This window comes from Artemia sp. Qi Xiang Cuo, chromosome 11 (assembly GCF_049724085.1).
Source record: "Artemia sp. Qi Xiang Cuo chromosome 11, ASM4972408v1, whole genome shotgun sequence".
In the NCBI taxonomy this organism is placed as follows: Eukaryota; Metazoa; Arthropoda; class Branchiopoda; order Anostraca; family Artemiidae; genus Artemia; species Artemia sp. Qi Xiang Cuo.
The window spans coordinates 39,323,705-39,341,788 of record NC_142804.1 but is presented as its reverse complement, the minus strand read 5'-3'; positions in this window follow the sequence as shown (position 1 = coordinate 39,341,788).

Genomic DNA, 18,084 nt, shown 5'->3' with positions numbered 1-18,084 from the left:
CCCTCGCTTAGAAAAGCCATACTCAAACATGGTATTGACAATGATTTCATTAATCTAATATCTGAACTTTGTTTAAATTTGATCGAGGGTAATGTTCACCTGCTAAAAGTAGTTAAGCAACAAGCATAGCAACATCATTCCAATGTAAGTACATGGGCCTGTAAAAAGGAAATAAAGAACTTTAGAAAGACACGACTTCTTCAAGCGGGCGGTAGCTTTATCACACTTTTACTGCCAATAATTGCAGGACTTGTAAACAGTTTTCTCTAGAGAGAGAATGGCAAAACCCTATAAATTGACTCCAATAGAACTCGCTCTCTCACCCGTGGAACACTTTGAGAACAATCTGAGTAAATTCCTTGACAATGAGAATATTGAGGATGATAAAAAACTGCTTTTACTTCAAGATGCACTTCGCGGAGTGGACAAACATAAGACCTGTCGTTTGAAGGCCACTGCTGCTGCTGGTATTGATCATAAAAAAGAATCATATTCTCAGTATTATGCTGCTGCTGGAACACAATTAAAGAAGGAGGAATTGGATTCAATTGTATTGAAAATTGGAAATCTAATGCCCCACTCATATCGTGAAAAAAGTACACGACTCCTAACCTATCTCATGGAAAGTGGTCAAGATCATATTCAATTTGAGAGCAAGGGGAAAGGGATTATAATTCAGGGCAAGAGCTATAATCTACTTGATTTAATCTATGATATGTTTACAAATCATGAAGTAATATTATCATTTGACGCTCATCTATACAACTTTCCAAATACATTAAACTTCCCCAAAAGTCTTATTAGCAATAGACAAATTCTAAAAAAATTAAATGAACATGCATCATCATCATCATTATCGACATCATTAAAACATGAACAAGAAGAAAAAGAAGAAGAAGAAGAATATTTTAAATCAATCTTGGAAAATACTAACACACCTAGTGGAAGAAACTTGATAATGGTGGCGAGGAAAAAGCGAAAACGTATCATGTCACCATCACCATCCAGTATACAAAAGGCTAGTGGACGTTACACAACGTGTTTACGTTAAAATGTTTGAAGCTCTGAAAGGTATTTATGAAAATATTGGTGAGGTGGGGAGTTTCAGTTCACCCACAACTCTTTCCAAGGTCACTGGTGTTCGCAGTAAAAGTGCACAAGACTATCTAAAAAATGAATCAAGTTACACTCTACATATAAATCATAGACTTCGTGCTTATCAATATCTAAAAACTAAAGCCTTTTACCCATTGCATATAATGCAAGCAGATCTCATGACTCTAGATGAGATTCAACGACGTCAAAATACACCCTACAAGTACATTCTACTTGCAATCAGTGTTTATAGTCGTTATGCAAATGCAATTCCATTGCGATCAAAGAGAGGCGTTGAAGATGCTCAGGCTATAGAAAGTATTCTCGAACAGGATTCGTATAAAAAAATTCAAACGGATCGCGGTAGTGAATTTGTAAATCCCTATGTAGCAAAAGTACTAGAGAAATATAGTAAACTGCTATATCATAGTCATAGTCCTATAAAGGCTGCATTGGCCAAACGATTGATAAGAACTATTCGACTTTTAATTTCAAGATATTGTACATTGAAAAATACACTGGCTTTCATTCATGATTTAGATAAAATTATGTTGATTTATAATCAACAACCTCATCGATCATTGTTCAACTCTACACCAACAGAAGTTCATTATTCTGATCATGATACAATTTACAATTGACATCTTTCTTAAACAATATCCGAATGAAATGATTTTCAAGAAAAAGAATAAATTTAATGTTGGTGATACTATTCGAATTAATAGAACAACTAATGTTTTTGAAAAGGGGAATTACTTGTGGTCCACAGAACTTTTTAAAGTGTCAAAAATCCAAGACACGAAACCCATAACTTATCGTCTGCGTGATACCAAAGATGAAGAGATTCTCGGCGGCTTTTATGACTATGAACTACAAAAAGTTAAAAATAATAGCGAAATCTATCAAATTGAAAAGATATTAAAGACACGTACTCGCAGGGTTAAGAAAGAGTTACTTGTTCGGTGGCTAGGATACAACTCTAATTTTGATTCTTGGATCGGTGTTGAAGATATTGACAATGCCCAATGATTTCTATGTAACTTTTATGTCCAATGTTTCCGATCCTCTCTACAACGACTTGAATACGACAAGTGATTTTTGGACAAAACTCTCCCCCGCCATCAAATTTGACTGTATTCTCAAAAATACCTATGACATCCTGAGAAAGGATCGTGTGTATGATATAAAAGTTATACCATTCGATTGAACACTCTTTGTCGACTATGAATGGGTTGAAGCACTTAAATCTAGCGAATATCTACATGCCAAATTGAAATATATTGAATACGATAATATGACAGATTTGTGTCGTACAATCAATAGAAAAATCTCATATCGTAGGAATGGTATATTCCATTTTAATTATTCATTGGAATACGATAGAATTGACATTACTTCGCCTTTTGACGCTAAAATAATTAGTCTCAATGATAATCTGAGAGACACTCTTGGCTTTAAACAAAATACGATCAATGGGAGAAATGCCGGCACCGATTACGGGATGGATCAAGTAATTTTTGCTGTTTATCCACGTTGTTTTACCTCGGACTCTTGCATATTTCTCTATGCATCCTTTGTGGAAACATCGAGAGTCGGTAATTCAAATGTACCCCTCCTACGTGTTCTTGAACGAAAAACAACTCATGAACTTGTTCATCACTATAATATAAAGCATCTTCAGTATGTTCCTGTAAACACTTCGTATTTGAAACACTGTCAGTTAACACTAAGAAGTGAATTGGGCGATCCTCTAGCAATAACAAAAGGCTTAGCAGTGATTACATGTCATTTTCGACCCATTGTCGGCGACAGCACAATCACCTAAAATGAACAATAGAAGAATTCCATTTGTCTGTCGATTGCTATGTTGCTGCTTTGAGTCCACGTCAAATAGGCAATGGATTGGACTATTACAAGAGGCGTACTACAATGTCTGGCTATGGTCTTTGTTGTTGGTTCGCTAGGCTATTTCGTTCTACACTACCCCTTGCCGGAAAATATCATTTACCTGCTGCATCGAATTTTGCTGCCTCAAAAATACAGGACTGGGGGTCGGGCAAGAATTTCAAGGAGAGTGTTAAGGAAAATATTAGATCTTCAGCAAGGGCCGTTGGTGACCAACTGAAATCTCGACAAAATAGGGATGGATTCAAAAGGATGCGTGCGCGTCATTCACTCATCAGTCTGCACCTAGGCGGGAAGCGAAGGACATCAACAAGGACTTTGAGGAATAAAAAAAGGAAGATCAATAAGAAGAAGAACAAAAAGAAAAAGATTGTTAGATCAAAGAAGGGTTTCTTCTCTTAAGATGACTTATCTCCCCCACAAGGAAGCGTATCCATCAATCTTGTTCTAATTAAATTTATTCACAGCCGATTCTATTGATGTTAGTTACAAGTATAATCACCGTGTGCAATTTAACCCCCAACAGCCCCATTTAGAGACTCTAAACTTCCAAGTATTTTCCAATGAGGATTGTTTAAAGCGCATGTTGTAATCTTTTATTGGTCCCATTATTGAAGGGCAGAATTAGTCAGACTATTATGTTTCAACTTTCGCTGATTGTTTTTCCTATGAAAACTGTATTCTTCACAGCCTATTCAAACAAATTAATGTATTTATTAATGGTACTTCAGTGAGCACTAGCAATAATTTATCCAACTATGCAAGCTACATACAATTTATGATGATGACACCAAAGGCATACAAGGAGTTGAGAGGACAATCATTGGGCTATGAATATCGATCAGGTCTTGATACTGACGGTGAGTTGACCACTGCAGTGACCCAAGAGTATCATCTGGTTGGAAAATTAAATCATGAGATATTCAATATATCCCAATGGCTATCCCCAATGTCAAGATTGACATAAAGTTGCAACTGGCCCCATCGAATTTCATTTTGTGAAAAACACTTCCTGCAGCACCCAATGCAAATGTCATTATCACATCGGCAATTCTCCACGTCCGAAAACAACAGGTTATGAGCTCTGTTGTATTGATAGTGGAAAAGCTTAGAGCCAATGGCAACAACATTAAATTTCTCGTTCCCCATACGATCACCAATCAATGTGACAAGGCCACCGGCTCTCGTAGCTATAGCGATTCATCATTTATCAATGGAGAAATCCCATCAAAATTGGCTTTGGCCTTTGTAAAGATTGGCAGTGCCGTTGGATCCTGGACTGAATCCCCCCCTGATTTTAATTTTTCCGGTGTATCTAGCCTTGTGTGCAAAGTGAATGGTATTCCACTGTACACTCTATCATTTGACAAAAAATCCTATAGAACTTTAAGAGTTGACCATGCAATCCCTAGATCATGACTCACAACTATTTGAAAATGGAATAACTAACTCAATGTTTTCAAAAAATAATGGGGTAATTGTTTTGGAATTGTCGAGGACTCAGGATTTGAGAATAGTACGAACGGGGAATGCACGTTTAGAGTATACATTTGCCGATACTTTGACTGAGAGTATCACGCTAATATCATTGAGTCAATTTGAAACCTATTGGGAAATCACACCCGACGGCAGTGTTCTACTAGACCTAGCACCATGAACACAACCCAAATAATCAACGTATTTAGTATGGATCCATAAATGTCCCAGTACAAGTCCTATTGCATACCTTCAGACTTCATTGAAAATATTCGAAGTGTTAACAATACCCTAATCATTGTTAATAGCAGTCCATCAACTTTGAGGACAGTTCATTGGCTATGCATCTTTTAAACATCGAAGAATATTTAATTTTTTTATCTTCTTGGCCTATCGTATAAATTCTACACGCCATACATCAGCAACTTTATTGAAAGCATTGGGACAACCATTTATTCAAAATCAACGAAGAGTACAGAATTTAACGACCAAGACATGTGGCTTTCATGAACTACTCTTTTTCATGTTCAGATGTCATGGCTATACCTACAAGCAGTTTCTCAACATCTACGTTGACCTACCTCGATTGAATGACTTTCTAGTGGAAAATATACTTACAAGCGTATTTAATATTGATTTTAGTGCCCTACGAATAAAATGTTCTAAAAATGTATGTGAAATTGTTTATTAATAAAAATTTATATACACGATAAAACGACTTTTCTACTCTTTAGATTTTATCTTCTACTAGGTATAGGTATTTGTCGACGACAACTAGTGCAGGTAATTTATCTGAATTCACAGTGTACTGATCCTGATGTACTGCAATGTCAGGGTCACATTTTCTACAATAGAGTGTGACTTCACTCTTTTCATATCTCTTTGTATAGTCAAAGATACTATTCTCATTCATTCTATAGAATTCACATGTTTCAATTTGCTTATTTGAAGCATTCTCATAAATAGTGTCCTCAAGTGGCGAATCATATTCTGTCAAAGCCAAATAAAAATCAGTGGGCTTATAAACATAACACCCATTGTCTTCAAAACGATGACGCAGAAACCAAATTCTTCATTTGTTCCAACAGTTGAATCGCTGACCCAGCTCCTCCTCCCAGAACAATCTAAAACCACGACGATACCACTCTCGTAGCAATAAACTAAAATCACGGTTAGGATTCTTTCCAATCATACCGGGATATGTATTCTCCCACTGATTACATTTATCATAATGGCAATTGGAGCATAGGTGGCCTCTAGGATGAGAGTCACACACCTCTTCATGACAGGAATTACAACCTTTAATTTGTACAGCATATCCTCTATGCAATTTACATGGGTTGTATAATGTACACTTTTCATCATACTCGTCAATCATTGTCCAATTCTCACATGATGACCAGCTGCCCAGTGTGTACATACATAGGGGACATGTATGGAACATTTTTTCATGTGTTGACACTCTCACTGCTACAATGAAACTGAGCTAGCAACAACAAAAATTGTCAGAGATAGAGAGAGGAGTAAATCATCCTTGAGCACCATCTTTTTCATGAAAAAAAAGTCCTCAATTTCAAAACTAATGTTTAAAAGCATATCCACAATATCATTTTGCCGTGTCGTGATCAATATATCAATAAATTTGGTAAATGCATTTGGACCACGACGTAGAAGCTTCATACAATAGTTTAATGATGGAGAATCAGTTTTTATTATATCCACAATCATCTCCCGAGATAATATATTCCTTTGAATGGACAACTCTAGAAAATCATTATCTAGAATCAAACGTTTTTACATAAGCACTAGATTCCCCATGATTCGCTCTTTCTCGAATCTATCTATTCTTTAGAGTCCTAACTCTCTCACAACCAATTTCTAACCAAATTAGTTATTGTACTCTAAAAAATATACGCTAGTCTACTATAGAAAGGAAAATACCTTTGATTTAGAAACAATTTTATTGAACATAATTACAATAATAATATTCACTGATGCATTTTATTCTCATCAATATATTTCGATAAGACATCTAATGCTGACCGAATTTTTTTATATGGAGAATATTCACTTTTCCAGCAAAACATAGTTGCTCCTCCTGCTTAAACTTGCTTAATGATATCACGTATCTAGCATACATACTGTCCCATTCAAGGCATAGTCTACAGCCAGCAGTTATTTCCACAGCCACATTGGCCACTCGTATATCGTTGCTGCTACTGTCGGCTCCGTCATTAATCTCCAATAATGTAAATGCACCACTCATTTGACAACAAAAACAGAAAAAAACCTGTATGCTTAAATTATTATTACGACCAAACTCTCAAAACATGCTTGACTACATTATACATTGCCAAGTTTAAAAAACCTCGACTTTAGTGTGCCAACTTTTAAAATATTCCCGCGTGAGTGTAGTGTCTCAAGCATGGCTTTTCCTTGCGCAATTCATGTGTATATTTTCATGTAGGTTTTCAATCTATTACACTTTTGACCATATTCTTGTAGGTTTTCCTGTAGGTTCTGGACTGTGTATATCAATACTACTTACCAACTAGGGTTGTATATTTCTGGTGCACGCCGATTTGTTTGGGACCAACGGTGTGGTTGATGGCTCGGCAGGACTTTCACTGGCAATTGACGAGGGGGATAGCGATGAATCTACTGGAACATCGTGAACGTCTGGCAGGAGCTATTAATATAGGGGGACATCGCTGGGGACGGGGAGATCTAATGCGCTGGTCAATGGTTGGAAGGAGAGCTGATAAATTGTGAATGAAAGGTGTTCATCCCAGTCATGACGACCCGGGTATACATGTACATAAGGCAACGAAAAATTTTTAAGGGTACTATGTATTCTCTCTACTTGCCCATTACACTGGGGGTCGTAAGAGGTTGTTGTGAGACAGGTGATACCCAATATTTCGCCAACTTACTTCACCAATTTGGACGTGGAATTTGCTCCCTTATCCGTGAGCAAGGAGGCAGGTACTCCATGGACAAGGAAGACCTTTTCTACCAGAACCCTAGCAACTGTTCCGGCCTTATGGTCTGGAAGAGCTACTCCAAACTAGAGCTGTGTAAAATGACAACATATCAGAGGCAACGCTATAGCGTTGCCTATAGTAAATTCCATATGACTCCAATGTTTTATTATTCTTTTTTTCCCCAGAGGCACTTTATATGGAAGGGGTCGTCGTAAAAACTTCAAAGGCGGCTCGTTTCATTGGAAATTCAAAGGGCTAGTGCCCTTCTTAATAGCCGAAAGTGATTGGAGGGCAAATAACCCCCTTCTCACACCCCCCCTTTTCCCCAAACACATCCAATCAAAATTTGAGATAGCCATTTTGTTCAACGTGGTTGAAAATTCTGGAAACTAGGTCTTTGAGGATGACAACCCCCCCCCCCCCCACAGCCCTCAGGGCAAGGGTTGTAGGTTATGGCCTGGGGATATATAAGGTTTTCATAGAAAGCGTTGTCGTAGAAACTTCAAAAAGGGCTCATTCGATTGGATGAGCTGGTCAATGGTTGGAAGGAGAGCTGATAAATTGCGAATTGAAGGTGTTCATCCCAGTCATGACGACCCGAGTATACATGTACATAAGGCAACGAAAAATTTTTAAGGGTACTATGTATCCTCTCTACTTGCCCATGACACTGGGGGTCGTAAGAGGTTGTTGTGAGACAGGTGATACCCAATATTTCGCTAACTTCCTTCACCAATTTGGACGTGGAATTTGCTCCCTTATCCGTGAGCAAGGAGGCAGGTACTCCATGGACAAGGAAGACCTTTTCTACCAGAACCCTAGCAACTGTTCCGGCCTTATGGTCTGGAAGAGCTACTCCAAACTAGAACTGTGTAAAATGACAACATATCAGAGGCAACGCTATAGCGCTGCCTATAGTAAATTCCATACGAGTCCAATGTTGTTTTTTTTTTCCCAGAGGCACTTTATATGGAAGGGGTCATCGTAAAAACTTTAAAGGGGGCTCGTTTGATTGGAAATTCAAAGGGCTAGTGCCCTTCTTAATAGTCGAAAGTGATTGGAGGGCAACTAACCCCCCTCTCACGCCCACCTTTTCCCCAATCACTTCCAATCAAAATTTTGAGATAGACTTTTTGTTGAACGTGGTTGAAAATTCTGGAAATTAGGTCTTTGAGGATGAACCCCCCCCCCACAGCCCTAAGGACAAGGGTTGTAAGTTATGGCCTGGGGGCATATAAGGTTTTTATAGAAAGTGTTGTCGTAGACACTTCAAAAAGGGCTCATTCGATTGGATAATTAAATGGCTAGTGCCCTTTTTAATAGACGAAAGTGATTGGAAGGCAACTAACACCCCTTCCACGCCTACCATTTCCCCAAGCCCATCCAATCTAAATTTTGAGATAGCCATTTTGTTCAACGTAGTTGAAAGTTCTGGAAATTATATTTTTGAGCATGACAACAACCCCCCCCCCCCAAGGTCTTCAGGGTAAGGTTTGTAAGTTATGCCCTGGGGGCATATATGGTTCTTATGGAAGGAATGCTTTCACAAACTTCATAGAGGGCTCATTTGATTGGAAATTGGAAGTTCTAGTTCACCTTTTGAGCTTCAAAAGATATAGGAGGGTAGCCCGCCCCCCCCCAAGCCCTTGTTTCCTAAGTACATCAGATAAAAATTTGAGATAGCTATTTTGTTAAAAATACTTAAACTGTCGTATAACAAAAACTCTGGTGTCGACACAACCCCCCAGGGCCTGGGGGCAGGCGTTCTAAGTGGGGAAATATATGGTTCTTATGGAAGGGATGCTCGTAAAAACTTCTGAGAGGGCTAATTTGACTGACAATTGAAACTTCTATTTCAATTTTTGAGAGTCAAAAGAAATTGGAGGGCAACTAGCCCCACGCACCATTTTTTCCTGAATGCATCCGATAAAAATTTTTAGATAGACATTAAGTTAAAAATTGTTTAAAAGGCAGATAACAAAAACTCCGCTGTCGATACAACCTCCCAGGGCCCGGGGGCAGGCGTTGTAAGTTATGCCTTGGGGCATATTTGATTCTTATGAAAGGGATAATCGTATAAACTTATGAGAGGGCTCATTTGATTGCAAATTGAAAGTTTGAGTTAACTTTTTCCGAGATCCGAGGGCAACTAGCCTCCCCCCAGGCCTTCTTTTTCCAAAGCCGTCTGATAAAAATTTTGGGATAGACATTTTGTTAAAAAAAAATAATTCAAAGGTCGGATAAGAAAAACTCCGGAGTCAATACAACCTCCCAGGGCCCGGGAGAAGGCATTCTAAGTTATGCCCTAAGGGCATGTATTGTTCTTATGAAAGGAACGCTCGCACAAGCTACATATAGGGCTTATTTGATTGGAAATTGAAAGTTCTATGTCAATTTTTAAGAGTCAAGAGATTTAAGGGCAACTAGCCCCCCCCCCCACGCTCTTTTTTCCCCAAACCCATCCGCTACAAATTTTGAGACAGGTAGTTTTTTTAAATTATTCAAAAATTAGATAACAAAAACTCCGGTGTCAACACAGCCCCCTAGGGCCCAGGGGGTAGGCGTTGTAAGTGTTGTCCTAGGGGCGTGTACAGTTTTTATGAAAGGGATGCTCGTATAAACTTCAGAGAGGGCTCATTTGATTGGTAATTGAAAGTTCTAGTTCACTGTTTAAGAGTCAAAAGATATCCAGGGATAACTAGTCCCCCCCCCCTTCTGCACACACACCCTTTTTTCCCAAGCCTATCCGAAAAAATTTTTAAAATAGCCATTTCATTAAAAAAAATTAAAAGATCAGATAAGAAAAACTCCTTTGTCGACGTAATCCCCCCAGGGCCTGGAGGCAGGCGTTGTAAGAAATGCTCTGGGGGTATATATGGTATTTATGGACGGGATGCGCGTAGAAATTTCGGAGAAGGTTCATTTGATTGGGCATTGACAGTTATCGTTCACTTTTTAAGGTTAAAAAGAGATAGGAGGGCAACTAGCCATCCCCCCCTCCACGCCCTAAATGCATCAGATAAAAATTTTGAGATAGACATTTTGTTAAGAGTAGTTCATAGTTCATATAACAAAACTTCGGTTTCAACACAGCCCCCAGGCCCCGGGGGTGGGCGTTGTAAGGTATGCCCTGGGGGCATATATGGTTGTTATGGAAGGGATGCTCGTATAAACTTCATAGAGGGCTCATTTGATTGGAAACTGAAATTTGTAATTCACTTTTTAAGAGTAAAAAGTGATCAGAGGGCATCTAGCCTCCCCCCACACTCCATTCATTTTTTCCCCAGAGGCACTTCATATAGAAGGGGTCGTCGTATAAACTTCAAAGGGGGTTTACTTCAAAGGGGGCAAACTTTTTTCACTTTGATATTGTTACTTTGATACCAGTTTTGATATTTTGATGAAGATTTTGAAATAAAGAATTTTTTAAAACTTTAAAATTTTTGCAATCAAAAACGAACAAAAATTAATTTAAAAAAAACTTTCCGAAAAAAAATTTTTTCAAAGAAAATTAAAGGCCATTTTAAAATCGAGCTCAGCAAATACAAAGACCTGTTAAAATTCAAACTCAAAACGACCAGAAATTACTATTAAAGAAAAAATGAAACCCAAAATGAACAGAAATTAAATAAACAATCATAGGAAAAAACATACAACAAGTAACAATATAAATGAACAAATAGATCTTAAAGCGAGTAATGCTTAGATTGAATATGAAAATCAAGCTTAAAACGAAAAAAAAAATATTGCTATTTAACTATAAATCACACTTAAAACGAACAGAAATTAAATAAACAATAAATGCAAACAAATATACAATAGATATTAATGTAAATAAATAAACAAATCTTAAAAGGAGAGAAACTTATATTGAATATGCAAATCAAGCTTGAAACGAGCGAAACCCACTACAAACAAGAGTTTTGGTATCGCCTCCTTCTCTTACTGCAAAAGTCTAAACCCTACTGCTTTATTGGCGCTTTACTGAGAACTATATGCGTCTTGAACAGTCTTGGAAAGTCTAAATAACATCAAACTGAATATTTGATATATAATGATATTAGTTGTTGAAAAATCCATCAGTTCAAGAATTTATTTCACTCTAATTATATTTTTATTTTTATTGCTGTAAGAACTGGAAAAGAAAATATTTGTAATATAATTCGTTTTCGGTGACGCGCAAATGACGCAGAAGGCTTTTGGTTTTTATTTACAGTTAAGGAAGGGGGCAGTATCCAAACTCTTGTTTGCAGTGAAACTATATTCGTCTTGAACAACTTTAGAAAGAACTAATAAAATTAAACTGAATATTTGATGTATAAGATATTAATTGCTGAACGTTCATCAGTTGAAAATGCTACTATATTTTTAATATTTATTTTCAATATTAAGTACAAAAGAAAATATTTGTAATAAAATTGGTTTTCAGTAAAGCACCAATGACGCAGTAGGTTTTAGACTCTTACAGTGAGAGATGGAGGCGATACCCAAACTCTTGTTTGTAGTGATTTTTGTTCCTTTCAAGAATGATTTACATATTCAATTTAAGTTTCACTCGTTTTAAGATTTATTTATTCATTTATATTAATATCTATTGTATGTTTGTTTGCGTTGATTGTTTATTTAATTTCTGTTCGTTTTAATTTTCATTTCTACTTCAATAGCAAAGTATTTTTTTTCGTTTTAAGCTTGATTTTCATATTCAATCTAAGCATTATTCGCTTTAAGATCTATTTATTCATTTATATTATTATTTGTTGTAAGTTTCTTTCTATGATTGTTTATTTAATTTCTGTTCGTTTTGGGTTTCATTTATTCTTTAATAGTAATTTAGATTTTAAAATAAGGAATTTTTGAAAAATTGAAACTTTTTGCAATCAAAAACGAACAAAAATTAATAAAAAAAAACTTTCCGAAAAATAAGTTTTTCAAAGAGAAGTAAAGGGCCATTTTAAACTCAAGCTTAGCAGATACAAATACCTGTTAAAATTCAAACTCAAAACGACCAGAAATTACTATTAAAGAATAAGATGAAACCCAAAACGAATAGAAATTAAATAAACAATCATAGGAAAAAACATATAACAAGTAACAATATAAATGAACAAATAGATCTTAAAGCAAGTAATGCTTAGATTGAATATGAAAATCAAGCTTAAAACGAAAAAAATATTTTGCTATTCAACTATAAATAACACTTAAAACGAACAGAAATTAAATAAACAATAAATGCAAAAAAACATACAATAGATACCACTGCAAATGGCTAAATATATCCTTAAACGAGTTAAACTTAAATTGAAAATGTAAATCAAGTTTGAAACGAACAAAAATCACTACAAACAAGAGGTTTGGTATTACATCCTTCTCTTACTGTAAAAGTCTGAAACTTACTGCGTCATTGGCGCTTTACTCAAAACCATATGCGTCTTGAACAGTCTTGGAAAGTCTAAACAATATCAAATTGAATATTTGATATATGATAATATTAGTTGTTGAAAGATCCATCAGCACAAGAATTTATTTCACACTAATTTTAGTTTTATTTTCAATGCTGTAAGAACTGGAAAAGAAAATATTTGTAGCCTAATATAATTTGTTTTCGGTGAAGCGCCAATGACGCAGTAGGCGTTTGGTTTTATTTACAGTTAAGGAAGGGGGCAGTATCCAAACTCTTGTCTGTAGTGAAACTATATTCGTCTTGAACAACTTTAAAAAGAACTAATAAATTAAACTGAATATTTGATGTGTAAGATATTAATTGCTAAACGTTCATCACTTTAAAATTTTACTATAGTTTTAATGTTCATTTTCAATATTAAGTACAGAAGAAAATGTTTGATAATAAAATTGGTTTTCAGTAAAGCGCCAATGACGCAGTAGATTTTAGACTTTTACAGTGAGAGAACGAGGCGATACCCAAACTCTTTTTTGTAATGATTTTTGTTCGTTTCAAGCTTGATTTGCATATTCAATTTAAGTTTCACTCGTTTTAAGATTTATTTATTCATTTACATTAATATCTATTGTATATTTGTTTGCATTGATTGTTTATTTAATTTCTGTTCCTTTTAATTTTTGTTTATACTTCAATAGCAAATTTTTTTTTTCGTTTTAAGCTTGATTTTCATATTCAATCTAAGCATTACTCGCTTTAAGATCTATTTATTCATTTATATTATTACTCCTTGTATGTTTTTTGCTATGATTACATATTTAATTTCTTTTCGTTTTGGGTTTCATTTATTCTTTAATAATAATTTCTAGTCATTTTGAGTTTGAATTTTAACAGGTATTTGTATCTGCTGAGCTTAAGTTTAAAGTGGCCATTACTTTTCTTTGAAAAACTTATTTTTCGGAGTGTTTTTTTAAATTAATGTAAGTAAAGACCGGACTTTCTCGAAGGCTTCAACTTGGGATGTCTCAATCACAAACGACCTTCCCTGTCGCGTCAAATCAGACAATGGCTTTGATATTCTAGCAAAATCAGGAACATGTTTCCTAAAATAGCTTAATAAGGCTACACTAGACCTCAACTCCAAAATATTTCGTGGATAATGCAGCTTGCAAACTGCTTGAACTTTATCCAGGTCAGGACGCAATCAATCTGAGGAAATAATATGACGTAAAAAGGTAAGTGAAGAGACGCAAAATTCACAATCGACGATTGCAGTCTCACAATGATCTAGGAGGATAAAAACATACTTTTCTAAGATATCTTGAAGGGCAGATTCAATCATCCTTTCACATGATGCAGGCGGATTTGACAACCCATTTCCCATCCTAATGTACTTATATAGTCCAAATTGGGTCGTGATTGTGGTCTTTTTGCAATCTTTTGGCTCTGGCTCCTCCTCGATTTGTTGGAAATCTTGAACCAAGTCCATCTTTGAGAAAACTTTGAAACCCTTCAGCTTATCAAGAATGGCATCAATCCTTGGTAAGGCGTAACCGTCAAATTTTGTAACCCAGTTAAGTGTCCTGTAAACACTTACTAGCCTGAATTCAGTCTTTCTTTTTAACAAGGGATACTGAGGATTACCAAGGGCTTAAGGACTCCTGTAGCATGCCTTGTCGTAGCAGTGTTTCAATCCTTTCCCTCAGTTCTGGAACCATATGAGGGGGGACCCGGTAGGACGCTGGCATAAGGGGGAGGATTACCGGTGTTGATTCGGTGTGTAATACCTCAGTAGCGACCTAATTTGTCGTCGCTACGTTCAAAGATGTCGTGGAATTCCCAGAGAAGATCCTCTAAAGTAAAATAGATGGGAAGCTACCGATGGTTCATTTCGAAGAAGGTAAAAAACTTATCTCTCGATATATCACTCCAACCTATCCGTACGGAACCTATCTGCTGGAAGGTGCCTTCCGCAGAAAAAAACAACTGGTTTACCACCTCACTGACACGCTCTGGATCTGGAACCAATTCACATGACACTAGATGCAATCGTGATTTTCTAGCACGAACCGGAAAATCTGGGAAGTTAGCCAGATAAAGCCTAGCCCTTCCTTCTCTAACCTCAACTATTTGGGACGGGACCACGACTTTCACGTTTGAGAACGCTAGACATTGCTTGATTAAGAGCCTTTGGCCCATTTTGCACTCAGAACCTCTAACTAAACACTCCAGTGACCGAAAACTCACCGGCTTAATCTTGTTCTAAAACGTCGGCTCCAAAACCAGGGCAGCTCTAACATCCTTCGGAAAACAAGCAGACACCACAGGAATTTTAGGATATCCAGGTCTTGGAGCATGTGAGCAGGTACTCTTCAACCAAAATTCCTTTGTAGTTGGATCAAAAAGCAAATCTGTCTCCTTAATGAATGGGCGTGCAATCAAAAGCGGATAATACAAATTTGGTACCAACAAAAACGTGTCAGTAAAACTACTGCCGAAAATGGAAAGTTGCAGAACCGCTTCTCCTTTGATACGCAGGGAGCCCGATAAAGTACGAGCTCCTGTACTTTGGAACTTTCTATATATAACACACTCCGACGGCAAACTGACAAAGTTGGCTTCACTGATAAGATTACATTTTGCTTCTGTATCGTAGAGATTCGGCACCTCCACTTCACAAAAATTTACAGTTACAAAAGACAACGACGGACTATGAGTTATTGAACAAACCATACACTGACGCGATTCCCCACTTACAGATAATGCCTGGGTTCTGAAGACTTGAAGTCAGATTTGACTGGTTCGCCGTCACACGTTTCGCATCCATCTGACAGTGAACCGAATCTTTTGCTTGATCAGTAGGGGTAGGCGGGAATCCATTCAACCTCCTTGGACAAAAATGCAACACATGACCCTGCTGCCGACAATGGTAACATATCACTTCCGGGATTGGGCGACACTCGCGTTAAGTTGGGGGCCTAACTCCACCCCGATAACCTCCCCGGGACGTTGACTTATTATGGTTCAAAGACCATGGAACCTGGACGCTATTTACCTCAGAAACTTGAAACAACCCCTAATCACTACCGATTACCCTTATCAAGTCCTCGCAGAAATTCTTTGACGTATACACTGACGACCTGTGGTCTTGACCGGTCGGGGCTTGTGAAACCATAACGACGGTCAACAGACTTTTGAAGCTGTGCATACTGCTCTGGTTTTATTTGATCCGGGTCGTAGACGATTCGTTCCGCTGCGAGCCTCAAATCAGCCTCTCTGCCGGCAAAGCGTGAAGCTAGTGTTGTTTCAAAAGCATCTCATGATTCCTTTTCTGGGCGCGGTCATTGCTTAAGCCTGATGTTCAAGTGCAACTGCAACCTACTCTCCAAGATAAGCAACTGCTCATGGAAAGATCTGATTTCCGCATATCCCAACTTGGACCTAGTCTGATCCAACCAAGCCAAGGGGTCTGACTCCCCATTGAATGTTGTGATATCTTTTGAAACCTCAAGGCTAAGCCTAACTCGGTTCAAGCTAACTTCTTGATGAATAGCTGTGGACGCACTTGATTCAGGCACAACCGCTGGTCTCACGGGTGGGGAAACATTGAGAATATCTTGCGATCTGGGCGTACGATAGCCATGATTGAAATTTGAAAGCGGGTCCAAGTCCTCCAACCTGTCTACGTGATCTGAAAACCCTGTTTCTTGGCGACTCGACTGCGAAAATGGAGCCGTTTCTTCAAACCCATTAAAGCTTCTGCCACCAATCGCCCTACGACTTTGCTCAAACCACCTTGTGGGATCACTACCAGAATTCCTATCCTCGCCACCTGAATCAATTCCTTCGAAAATAACATTAACTAATCGGACAGCTACACCTAAGTCTTCTTCCTGCATCACAAATCCATCCAAAAATAGATTTGTTTGCCGGAAAGGATTCCTTGACATAATTTAGAAGCATTTAACTAGAACTCACACAAAAAAAAGGAATACAACAACAACAAACCAACAAACTAAATAACCAATTATGGTGAACTTACGTAGAAATCACTAATTCAACAAAAGGCCTATCCCTAGTCCTAAAATTAGGAAACCACGATATATTTCAACCTTCAAAAATAACTGACGGTCATACCCTATGGTGATTTCCTTTACCAAGGGCATCTCCAATATGATATAAAAGTACTAATACTATAACCCTAATTTCACCAGAGACATATCTCACCATTTTGAATCTAATCGACACAATATTATTTCCAAAAAACATATATCTTTAAATCAAACAGTTCAATAATATTAGGTTACAAAATTTTTCTTTTACAAATTCCTTAACATTAAGAGAGTTAGCCTGCACGTTATTACTAATTTTCTTCGGTAAAATGATTAATTTTTCAAAAAACTCATTATTAAATCAAACCTTGGCAAGGTGGTCTAAAGAGCTTATATGTAACATTAGAAAGAGTATTTCATTAAATAATGGAACTTTTTTTCAGAATTGTAATCTAAACTACACAAAAAAAATCCGGATTGGTATCAATAATTCCTTAAAAAAAAAAATAACCAAAACCAATCAACCTTCTCAACCTTTAAACCTCTATCAAAAAAAGGAAAAGAATGAAGGCATGTACATGAAATAAACCAAATCAACAAAATTTGTACAAATTTAACTTCAAAGACTTTCTCATCTCAATAAACAACGCAGAAAATTATAATCGTCAACAAAGTCCAAGACTTCCATCTAACTACCGAAAAACAACAGGATGGCCTTATATGAAACACCACTGATTACTGGAACACTGGCCAGCTGCTTCAAGCAACGCCGATAAAATAAGGCTGACCTTCTGCTTCACACAATACTAGTTGCCTCCCCTCAAAAAACAAATGAAAAAGAAAACAGGGGAGGGGTAGTCCGGCTGCCAAACACAACACCGAACATGTAACAAAATATGCGAACAGCTGGACCATCCACGGCAAAAAAAACAACTCCGGTTGCATAACACAACATCGGACGCCTAGTAAAACATGCAAACAGCCGGACCATCCGTGGCAAAAAACTAATAGAAAAAAAAAAACAAAGTCTGACAAATTTTGCTATTTTGAATATTTTTAAACTTAAAAAATAAAAGAAACACCAATCCATCAAAAAATTCCAAGGTGGAGAGAATCAGGCCTAAATAAATTTACCTATGTAAATATTTTTTAATCAGGAGAACCTATGCATTTT